The following is a 12,339-nucleotide window of genomic DNA, read 5'->3' as shown; positions in this document are numbered from 1 at the left end:
TTACATAAAATATACACAGACTAACAAGATATACAATACATAAGTATACAAATAGACTACAACAATAAATACAATAACAAATACATATAACACTATAAGCCAAACAACAAACCCCTAAAGCTCAAATTCAGTGCCTGCAAGCCCTATATTACCATAAACCAACTGCTCAAAACAAAAAGACTAATGTGCCAGCATCAGCCCACCACCAGGGGGGGACAACAGGCTAAGGCACTTTAAAGGCAGAGCCCCTCCATAGACGAGAGGCCCTGCCAGCACCCAGCCTCTCGTACTCCAGAGAACGCACCTTCACCAGGTCACCGAGAATGTTCCTAACCACCACATCCACAGGGAGGATTTTACGCTGCGTCGACACTAAACACTGTGCGTTCCACGTGTAGTACCTAACCACTGAGCTGACTAGGAATAAAGTGCACCGGTCCCAGCCTCCAAGGTTTCTGAATGCCCCATAGGCCCATTCCGCATAGGAGAGACTGGCCAGCCGAGGCCAACCAATGGAAGCGCCCACCCTGGTGTAAACCTCTGTGTTAAAGGGACAATGAAGCAGAAAATGCTCCATGCTTTCCAGCATGCCTCCACACTCTTCGCGGGGACATCCCCGGTCATCAGAGCTCCTGCACTTCAGATTGTCCCTCACACACAGTTTCCCATGGAAGCAGCACCAAGTCAAGTCCCAAAACTTCAAGGGGATCCTGATAGAATTCAAAAGCTCTAAACCCACCTCCAGATCCCGACTTGGGCAGTCCTTGAGCGCCAATGGCCTCTGGAAATGAGAAGACAGGACCCTCTTGTCAAGGAATTTCCTCGACAGAGTCCTAATCTCCCACATCCCCAGACCCCACCGACGAATAACCTTCAGAACCGGGGTAGCACAAGCCGGGAGATGCCCGTGTGGTGTGCGAAGATCCTTCACTTGCCCTCCTGTCTCCCATTCCTGGAAGAAAGGCTGAAACCATCCCCTACAGGAGGATACCCACGGAGGAGCCCTCTCTGACCAGAGGTTTGCTATATTGGTCTTAAGAAAGGTATTCACTAGGAATACCACGGGGTTGACCATACACAACCCCCCTAGTCTCCTTGTACGGTAAGTAACCTCCCTCTTCACTAGGTTCAGTCTGTTCCCCCATAACATCTGGAAGAATACACTGTAGACCCGGGTCCAAAGAGGTTCTGGCAACATGCATACACTGCCCAGGTATATCAGTAAAGGGAGCAGGAATGTTTTGATCAGGTTAACCCTTTCCCGGAGGGTCAAAGACCAACCCTTCCACTGATCCACCTTCTGAGCGGCGATCTTAAGCCTGCTGTCCCAGTTTTGTTTGGGGTAATCCCCTTGGCCAAATTCGATGCCGAGAACTTTTGCAGATTCCTGGGGCCCTGGAAGGGCGTCCGGGAGATCAAAACTAGGATCTCCCCCTCCCAGCCAGAGACTCTCGCACTTATCCCGGTTGATCTTGGACCCGGATGCCTCCGAGTAGCGGTCCACCTCTGACATCACCCATTGGCCTTCCTCTTGTGAGGAGACAAACACGGTGACATCATCAGCATACGCTACCGCCCTCAGAGCCAAATCCGGCACCGCCAGGTCCATTCTCACCCCCGCCAACGGTCCACAATCAATCCTCCTAAGGAAAGGATCAATTGCAAACACGTACAGCAACGGGCTCAAAGGACAACCCTGACGGACGCCAGACCCAACCTCAAAAGAGCGGCCAATCCAACCATTCACAAGCGGGAAACTCTCTGCCCCTGCGTACAAGATCTTAAGCCAATCAACAAACCCCCCCGGCAGGCCATATCTCAGAAGAACAGACCAGAGGTACTCATGGTTAACCCGATCAAACGCTTTTGCCTGATCCAAGGACAGCAAGTACCCCTTCCAGTGGCCAGCCCTACCCTGCTCCACAGCCTCTCGGACACTGAGCACAGCACTAAATGTACTGCGGCCCGGAACAGAGCAATTCTGAGCCCCCGAAAGGAGCCGGGGTGCAAACTCCACCAGCCGGTTAAACAGCACTTTTGCCAGAATCTTTCGGTCCACATTGAGAAGCGCTATGGGACGCCAATTCTCAATGTGGAACGGGTCTTTACCCTTTGACAGGATGATCAGCGCTGACCTCCTCATTGACTTTGGCAGAGTGCCCGAGGATAGACACTCATTAAAAACTGCAGTCAAGAGGGGAACCAAAGTGTCCTTAAAGGTCTTATAGAACTCAGATGTTAAGCCATCCGGACCGGGTGACTTCTTGAGGGCAAGCCCATCAATAGCCATCCTGACTTCCTCTTCCCGGATCATCTCTGTCAAAACTCCTGGTTCAGGGACGGTTTCAGCCAAGAAAGCTGATACCTTATCTCGATCTAGATCCTTCCTTCCCAAGAGGTGCGAGTAGAAGGATCTGATGACCTCCAAGATCCCTGATCTGGACCTTTTCAAGGATCCCGTACTATCAATCAGTCCTGAGACTATTTTACTATTCATTGACATCTTGCAGTTTCTGTAAGGGTCAGGCGAGCGGTACTTCCCGTAATCCCTCTCAAAAACCAAAGATGCGTGTCTGTCGTATTGGCACTTCATCAACAAGGACTTCACTCTGGAGATATCGTCACGACTACCTCCAGTCGAGACAAGGTGCTCAAGTTTCTTCCTCAGGCCCTGGTACAAACGGTACCTGTTTAGGCTTCTGAGGCCCGAGAGCTGGCGGAAGAATGTCGCAACCCTTTCCTTGAAGATCTCCCACCACTCTGACTTACTGCTACAAAGGCCCAGCAATGGTACCTGGCTCTGAAGAAAATCCTCAAAGGACTGTCTTATCTCCGCTTCTTCCAAGAGAGACGAATTCAGCTTCCAATAGCCTCTGCCCATCCGGGGGGTCTCTGTGACATTCAGAGAAAACAAAATTAAACAGTGATCGGAGAACTCCACCTCAACAACAGACACTGCTGAAGAGACGGCTTCTTCCTTTAAATAAAACCTGTCTATCCTAGACCTACAACTACCCCTATGATAGGTGAATCCCGCGTGGCCTGGGGTGTGCCGGATGTGGACATCCACCAGGCGAGCCTCATTCGCTATGCTATTAAGGGCGACGCTATCATAAGTCAGCTTGTCTCTGGAACCTCCCCTGTCTTGGGGCCTCGTGACAGCATTGAAGTCCCCTCCAAAGACCACCTGCCGACTTGTAAAAAGATAGGGCTTAATCCTCATAAAGAGGCACTTCCGGTCCCACTTAGACTGTGGGCCGTAGATGTTAATAAGGCGAAGTTCTTGTCCCCTCATGAGGACATCTAAGATCAGGCACCTCCCCATTTCTAACTCGATAACCCGTCGGCATTCTACCGCTGCGGTAAAAAGGACCGCCACTCCGCTATACGGCTCGGCCCCAAGAGACCAGTAGGAGGGCCCATTCCTCCACTCTCTTTTAGCCTTGTAGATAGATGACATATCTGTTAGCCTGGTCTCCTGCAAAAATAAAATATCAGCATTAATATGGGCAAAAAAATCATAGGCAGCAAAACGAGCTGTATCTGACTTAATGCTGGCGACATTAATGGACGCCAGCGTCAACGGAGAGGGTGCCGCCATCAAGGGTGATTGAGTTAAACAGCTTTCTTTTTCCCACTCCCCTTCTCACCCTCCACATCAGAAGAACTCTTCACCCTCTTTAGAGAAATGGAAGTGTCCATCTCACCAGACGTCGTTTTACTTTCCTCGTCTCCGGATTCTAGGCCAGTCCCTTCCCCCGAGGACATAACCTCCCCAGGGGAAGAGGACTCGGCGCCCCCTGGAAGCCCCTCTGCCACCTCCCCCTCATCCTCCCCTTCCGAAGAAGAGGAGGAGATGTCCATGAGGGGTCGGAATCGATTGGAAAGGCCAACCAGAGGGGAGTCAGTTTTGCCTTCCTTTGGCACCTGGACCAGGGTGGGAGAAGATCTTAAATCTCCCTTTTTTTTTTTACTTGTACCCCGCTTTCGTGTCTCCTTCTGCCATCCCACATCATCCTCCTCCACGCTATCTGAGGAGATGGCACCTTCCTCATTCTGGATCCTCCTGACCTCCTCATTCAGCTCGCCATCCCTCAGGGTCTCAGCAGCAAGGTTGGCCTCTGGGACAGAATGAGAGGTCGTCCCAGTAACCCGGGCTTTCCCCATCACCCTATCCCTTTGGCGTTTATCAAGACGTCTTAGTTGGGCTGGTGTCTTTCTCTTGCTGTTCCTCACTGACCCCTCAGTTCCTCCACCCCTGCTAGTCCCCTCCCCAGCAGATTCCGGCTCGTGATCTTCACCCGCTGGGGACAAGACTGCATTAGCGAAAGAATGAGGACAACGACTAAATGGGTGACCTAAGTCACCACACAGGTGACACCTAATCTCTGCACAAGATGCGGCAAGATGGCCTACACCCCCACACAAGGCACATTTCTGCACCGTACAGTTTGCACTGAAGTGTGTGGGGTCACCACATCTGTGACAGAGCTTCGGCTGACCCCGGTAGAAAATCTGGATACGATCCCTGCCGAGAAAGGCAGAGGATGGAATATGGGTAACTGTATTTCCTGAACGTTTAAGTTTAACCAAAAACGTCCAGGCTCCTGACCAGATGCCAAACTCGTCCCTGTTCTTCTGCGGGACCCCCATTACCTCGCCATACCATCCTAACCAGGTGATGATGTCAACATAAGAGAGTGATTCGTTACGGGTCAAAACGGTCACTCTCTTGATTTCGTTTTGACGAGACAATGCCTGTACGGCAAAGTCTCGCCAGCCGGGCTCATTCTTTACCAATTCATAATTCGACCAGAAAAGCTCAAGCCCCTCTGGCCGAACAAAACTGATATCGAATTCAGGAGCACCGTAGGGATGTATCAAGGCAAAGATATCAACTGCCTTGAAGCCCATCTTTAGCAAGAGCTCAACCACTTTGGTCCTTGAAGGACACATATCTTCGCCCTGCCACCGAAGACGGACCACATTCCTACGGTTACTACCTGCCCCGGCTGTTGGGAGGGACCACACAGTATCGCCCCCTCTTTCCTCTCGGAAGGCAGAGAGACCGTGTCTCTCTATCCAGAAGGACAGATCAACTGCTCTACCCTCTACATTAATCGACCTTTCCCCCTTTTTCAGAGCCTCCAGGAGACGTCGCTGCAATAAACCGTCCCTAGAGTCAGGAGACGAGGAAAGTATTCTACTTCCCCCAGCAGTGACATTGGCATAACTCCTATGATCTGTCACCACTGGGGGGGCAACCGGACCAGACCCTACACCTACACCACTTCTAATGACAACATCCCCACCACCCCCAATAACAACATTAGCACTTCCCCCAACAACATTGTTTCCAATAACATCATCTGTAGTCCCATCACCACCCCTAATTTCAGCAACAGCAAAATGACCTTCTCCAATAACATTAACCTCCATCCGCTCCCCAGTCATACACCCCGTACCCCCATTTACCTTCTCATTCACACTGGCTGGACCAGAAACAGATAATCCGGCAAACGATGACGATGATGACATTTTTTCCCGTTTTGCCTCAGCATCACGGGGCACTAGGGCTGGGACAACCTCCGCTGGCCCTTTAAGGGACCGGGCAGCATGCTTGCCCAGTCTAGAGGAGGCCCCAGCCCTGTTCTTATTAGTGCCCTCCGCCTCATCAGCATCATCTCCAGTCTTTTCATGGCGCCGCTGATCAATGGGATCAGCGGCACCAATACAAAACAAACGTTTTTCTTCACTTTTGGAAGTGTCCGTTATGCCCTTTACTACCTCCGGCACTGAGTCACCCCCCTCTCCCACAGGGGAGCGAACTACAGCACCGGAGTCTGCCTCTCTGCCCACCGCTGGGCCGCCCTCACTGTACGGCCTTTCGGCCGATGCCTTCTCTGCTCCATCCCTGCTACTGCAAACAGGCATGGAGCTCTGCGCCCTTTTAGTATCTTTACTCTCCCCGCACCTTTGCACCGAGTCCACCACAGAACACGGGCTGGGCTGGGTAACGGGGCTTGCACAATGAGCTGACCCTGCGACCGACTCAGGGTATATAGGGAGGGGGGTGTAGATGTAACTCACCACTTCTTGCTGCTTTGGCTTGGTCTTCTTTTTCTTCTTACCCCCAGGTGCCTCATTTGGGAGCTCATCTCCAAACATCAGGTTCTGAGGACACACTGGGGATTCCAGCATGCGGATCTGGGCCATTAGCGCCCCTCCCTGGTAGCTGCTGTCACTGTCCTCCCCTGAGTCGGCAGGTGATACTGCTGGTTGCTGTGCAGGGGGCCCACTGTACGGGGCCTGCTGCTGTTGCCGCAGGCCACCAGGTGGATCTGGCTGTTGTTCTTCCTCCATCTCCTCCACATCATCCACCTGGCTCTCAGGTTGCAGCCTCATCAATCTTTTATTTTTATCTTCTTCTTTCACCCTGAAGCGCTCCTCATTTTCCAGTTTCTCTTTAAATGGACCACTCTTATCCAATAATTCGGCTCTCCTCTCCTCCAAAACTTGTATTTCAGACATGAGTCCCTTTATCTGCCCCTGGATCTCTGTCTTTTTCCTTTTTGGAGTAATCTTGGCCTTGGCACGGGCACACCGCAGTTCCTCTCGGAGCCTCCTGATGGCCTTACAGGCGTCTTCATACTCACGGAGGTGACTTTTTACCCGGGAGGTATAGGTGGAAATAGACTCCCGGGTCCTCAGCACTCCCCAGCCTTCCTCACTGAGGTCGGCTTCACCTCCGTGAGCACTCTGCCTTCTTCCAGACAAACCCAGCTTTCCGCTGGCTGCACCCAGCTTTTCCGAGGAGGATCCAGCCTTGCAGCTTCTCACCTCTGTGCGGGGAGTTGGAGCAGCATTGCTGCGACTCCTAGTAGAACGCCTCACCCCCAAATCCTCCGATGTTCCGGCCGCTTGCTGGCCTCTACTGCTCCCCTGTGGCCTATTCCGAGGAGCAGAAGCCTGGGCCTCGCCTCCCTCACTCATGCCTGGAAACCCACTCCCTCCCTGGGGAGGAGGAAGCAGGCCCCAGGTGGAACAGATGGTAATTCCCTGGAGCTCAGGAGGCACAGCAGACACACACAGCACAGCTGAAGCACGACCACACCCGCAACTAATTGGTCAGCACTCCAGAGCTGTACTCACTATTCTGATGGTGAGGTCACTATGTACATACATTACATTACATTACTTATCCTGGACTGATCCTGAGTTATATCCTGTAGATCTTTTATTAAAATTTCAAACATAACAATAAATAATTACAAACATAAACATACCATATCTGACAGAACATATCAATATAATGAATCATAAAACCAACACCATAGCATAAAATACAACACCGGTCCACCCCACACTCATTCCTGCACACAAACAAATATATACAATATTTACAAAAGACATTCCTATAATACCCATAATACCCATACCATACTAATAAACTATATACACTAATATACCCTAATACTAAATGTGAATTTCCTGGCCCAGTTGCAATACCAAAAACCCAATACTAATAATATACCAAAAAGAACAACAACAATAATATATACAAAATAATAAAAACCAACACAAACAAAATAACACCCCTTTTTTTTTTTTGGCCCTGAGCTGGTCCCGCATCCCATGCCCCCAGTACATGTTACCAGACGTCCATGAACCAGTCCAGGATTTTCTGTATATATAAAAGTCCCATAAAAAACCCCTCCCCCCTTTTAACCCACCACCCAACCTAAGCTAAACCCAAACCCCAGGTGACATCACACAATATATACAATATATACATGATGTAAAATATACACATACTAATAATATATACAATACATAAGTATACACATAGACTACAACTATAAATACAATAACAAATACATATAACACTATAAGCCAAACAACAAACCCCTAAAGCTCAAGTTCAGTGCCTGCAAGCCCTATATTACCATAAACTGACTGCTCAAAACAAAAAGACTAATGTGCCAGCATCAGCCCACCACCAGGGGGAGACAACAGGCTAAGGCAATTTAAAGGCAGAGCCCCTCCACAGACGAGAAGCCCTGCCAGCACCCAGCCTCTCGTACTCCAGAGAGCGCACCTTCACCAGGTCACCGAGAATGTTCCTAACCACCATATCCACAGGGAGGATTTTACGCTGCGTCGACACTAAACACCATGCGTTCCATGTGTAGTACCTAACCACTGAGCTGACTAGGAATAAAGTGCATCGGTCCCAGCCTCCAAGGTTTCTGAATGCCCCATAAGCCCATTCCGCATAGGAGAGACTGGCCAGTCGAGGCCAACCAATGGAAGCGCCCACCCTGGTGTAAACCTCTGTGTTAAAGGGACAATGAAGCAGAAAATGCTCCATGCTTTCCAGCATGCCTCCACACTCTTCGCGGGGACATCCCCGGTCATCAAAGCTCCTGCACTTCAGATTGTCCCTCACACACAGTTTCCCATGGAAGCAGCGCCAAGTCAAGTCCCAAAACTTCAAGGGGATCCTGATAGAATTCAAAAGCTCTAAACCCACCTCCAGATTCCGACTTGGGCAATCCTTGAGCGCCAATGGCCTCTGGAAATGAGAAGACAGGACCCTCTTGTCAAGGAATTTCCTCGACAGAGTCCTAATCTCCCACATCCCCAGACCCCACCGACGAATAACCTTCAGAACCGGGGTAGCATAAGCCGGGAGATGCCCGTGTGGTGTGCGAAGATCCTTCACTTGCCCTCCTGTCTCCCATTCCTGGAAGAAAGGCCGAAACCATCCCCTACAGGAGGATACCCACGGAGGAGCCCTCTCTGACCAGAGGTTTGCTATATTGGTCTTAAGAAAGGTATTCACTAGGAATACCACGGGGTTGACCATACACAACCCCCCTAGTCTCCTTGTAAGTAACCTCCCTCTTCACTAGGTTCAGTCTATTCCCCCATAACATTTGGAAGAAAACACTGTAGACCCGGGTCCAGAGAGGTTCTGGCAACATGCATACACTGCCCAGATATATCAGTAAAGGGAGCAGGAATGTTTTGATCAGGTTAACTCTTTCCCGGAGGGTCAAAGACCAACCCTTCCACTGATCCACCTTCTGAGCGGCGATGTTAAGCCTGCTGTCCCAGTTTTGTTTGGGGTAATCCCCTTGGCCAAATTCAATGCCGAGAACTTTTGCAGAATCCTGGGGCTCTGGAAGGGCGTCCGGGAGATCAAAACTAGGATATCCCCCTCCCAGCCAGAGACTCTCACACTAATCCTGGTTGATCTTGGACCCGGATGCCTCCGAGTAGCGGTCCACCTCTGACATCACCCATCTGACCTCCTCTTGTGAGGAGACAAACACAGTGACATCATCAGCATACGCTACCGCCCTCAGAGCCGAATCCGGCACCGCCAGGTCCATTCTCACCCCCGCCAACGGTCCACAATCAATCCTCCTAAGGAAAGGATCAATTGCAAACACGTACAGCAAAGGGCTTAAAGGACAACCCTGACGGACACCAGACCCAACCTCAAAGGAGCGACCAATCCAACCATTCACAAGCGGGAAACTCTCTGCCCCTACATACAAGGTCTTAAGCCAATCAACAAACCCCCCCCCCCCCCCCCCCCCCCGGCAGGCCATATCTCAGAAGAACAGACCAGAGGTACTCATGGTTAACCCGATCAAACGCTTTTGCCTGATCCAAGGACAGCAAGTACCCCTTCCAGTGGCCAGCCCTACCCTGCTCCACAGCCTCCCGGACACTGAGCACAGCACTAAATGTACTGCGGCCCAGAACAGAGCAATGCTGAGCCCCCGAAAGGAGCCGGGGTGCAAACTCCACCACCCGGTTAAACAGCACTTTTGCCAGAATCTTTCTGTCCGCATTGAGAAGTGCTATGGGACGCCAATTCTCAATGTAGGACTGGTCTTTACCCTTTGACAGGATGATCAGCGCTGACCTCCTCATTGACTTTGGCAGAGTGCCCGAGGATAGACACTCATTAAAAACCGCAGTCAAGAGGGGAACCAAAGTGTCCTTAAAGGTTTTATAGAACTCAGATGTTAAGCCATCCGGACTGGGTGACTTCTTGAGGGCAAGCCCATCAATAGCCATCCTGACTTCCTCTTCCCGGATCATCTCTGTCAAAACGTCAAGAGAGGGTCTACTCCTGGTTCAGGGACGGTTTCAGCCAAGAAAGCTGATACCTTATCTCGATCTAGATCCTTCCTTCCCAAGAGGTGCGAGTAGAAGAATCTGACGACCTTCAGGATCCCTGATCTGGACCTTTTCAAGGATCCCGTACTATCAATCAGTCCTGAGACTATTTTACTATTCACTGACATCTTGCAGTTTCTGTAAGGGTCAGGCGAGCGGTACTTCCCGTAATCCCTCTCAAAAACCAAAGATGCGTGTCTGTCGTACTGGCACTTCATCAACAAGGACTTCACTCTGGAGATATCGTCACGACTACCTCCAGTCGAGACAAGGTACTCAAGTTTCTTCCTCAGGCCCTGGTACAAACGGTACCTGTTTAGGCTTCTGAGGCCCGAGAGCTGGCGGAAGAATCTCGCAACCCTTTCCTTGAAGATCTCCCACCACTCTGACTTACTGCTACAAAGGCCCAGCAATGGTACCTGGCTCTGAAGAAAATCCTCAAAGGACTGTCTTATCTCCGCTTCTTCCAAGAGAGACAAATTCAGCTTCCAATAGCCTCTGCCCATCCGGGGGGTCTCTGCGACATTCAGAGAAAACAAAATTAAACAGTGATCGGAGAACTCCACCTCAACAACAGACACTGCTGAAGAGACGGCCTCCTCCTTTAAATAAAACCTATCTATCCTAGACCTACAACTACCCCTATGATAGGTGAATCCCGCGTGGCCTGGGGTGTGCCGGATGTGGACATCCACCAGGCGAGCCTCACTCGCTATGCTATTAAGGGCGACGCTATCATAAGTCAGCTTGTCTCTGGAACCTCCCCTGTCTTGGGGCCTCGTGACAGCATTAAAGTCCCCTCCAAAGACCACCTGCCGACTTGTAAAAAGATAGGGCTTGATCCTCATAAAGAGACACTTCCGGTCCCACTTAGACTGTGGGCCGTAGAGGTTAATAAGGCGAAGTTCTTGTCCCTTCATGAGGACATCTAAGATCAGGCACCTCCCCATTTCTAACTCGATAACCCGTCGGCATTCTACCGCTGCGGTAAAAAGGACCGCCACTCCGCTATACGGCTCGGCCCCAAGAGACCAGTAGGAGGGCCCATTCCTCCACTCTCTTTTAGCCTTGTAGATAGATGACATATCTGTTAGCCTGGTCTCTTGCAAAAACAAAATATCAGCATTAATATGGGCAAAAAAATCATAGGCCGCAAATCGAGCCGTATCTGACTTTATGCTGGCAACATTAATGGATGCCAGAGTCAACGGAGAGGGTGCCACCATCAAGGGTGATTGAGTTAGACAGCTTTCTTTTTCCCACCATCCTTCCCATCCACCCCACCACCCTCCTCATCAGATGATGGTTTACCCCTTTTAAGTGAAATAGATGTGTCCATTTTCCCTTTATATACATTTTCCTCGTCCCTCTGGGCCAGTCTCCCCCCCTGAAGACATAGATTCCCCGGGGAAGAGGACTCAGCGTCTCCTGTGAGCGCCACCGCAACATATGGAACCTCACTCCCAGCCCCCCCCCCCTCCTCCGAAGAGGAAATGTCGCGGAGGGCTCGGAACCGGTTGGAGAGACCAATCAGAGGGAGATCAGTTGTACCTTCCTTTGGCATCTGGCGGGTGGGTGGGAGAAGATCTTACATCTCTCCTTTTCTTATTCTTCCGAGTACCCCGCTTTGTTTCTGCCCATCCCCCACTGTCCTCATCCGCGCTCCCACCATGGGAGGACAGTGAGGAGACGGCATCCCCCTCTTTGTGGATCTTCCCAATCTCCTCATCCAGTTCACTATCCCCCAGGGCCTCAGCAGTAAGACTGGCCGCAGGGACAGGATCAGGAGTCACCCCAGTTGGTTGATGCTCCGGTGAGTCCTGAATCTCCCTGTCCCTTTGACGCTTCTCGAGACGCCTCAGTTGGGCAGGCGTCTTCTGCTTACTTTTCTTCCCTGGCCCCTGCACCCCTTCATCCCCGACAGCCATCCCCCCAGCAGAATCCACCTCACGGCTTACTCCCACCGGGGCAACAACCGCGTTGACAAAGGAACGAGGGCAGCGACTGAATGGGTGACCTAAGTCACCACACAGATGACACCTAATCTCTGCACAAGATGTAGCGAGATGGCCTATTTCCCCACACAGAGTGCACTTCTGCACAGTGCAATTGGCACTAAAATGTGTGGGGTCACCACATCTG

Source organism: Hyla sarda, chromosome 8 (assembly GCF_029499605.1).
Source record: "Hyla sarda isolate aHylSar1 chromosome 8, aHylSar1.hap1, whole genome shotgun sequence".
NCBI classification, from domain to species: Eukaryota; Metazoa; Chordata; class Amphibia; order Anura; family Hylidae; genus Hyla; species Hyla sarda.
The sequence above is the reverse complement of the archived record's forward strand: the minus strand, read 5'-3'. Positions refer to the sequence as shown.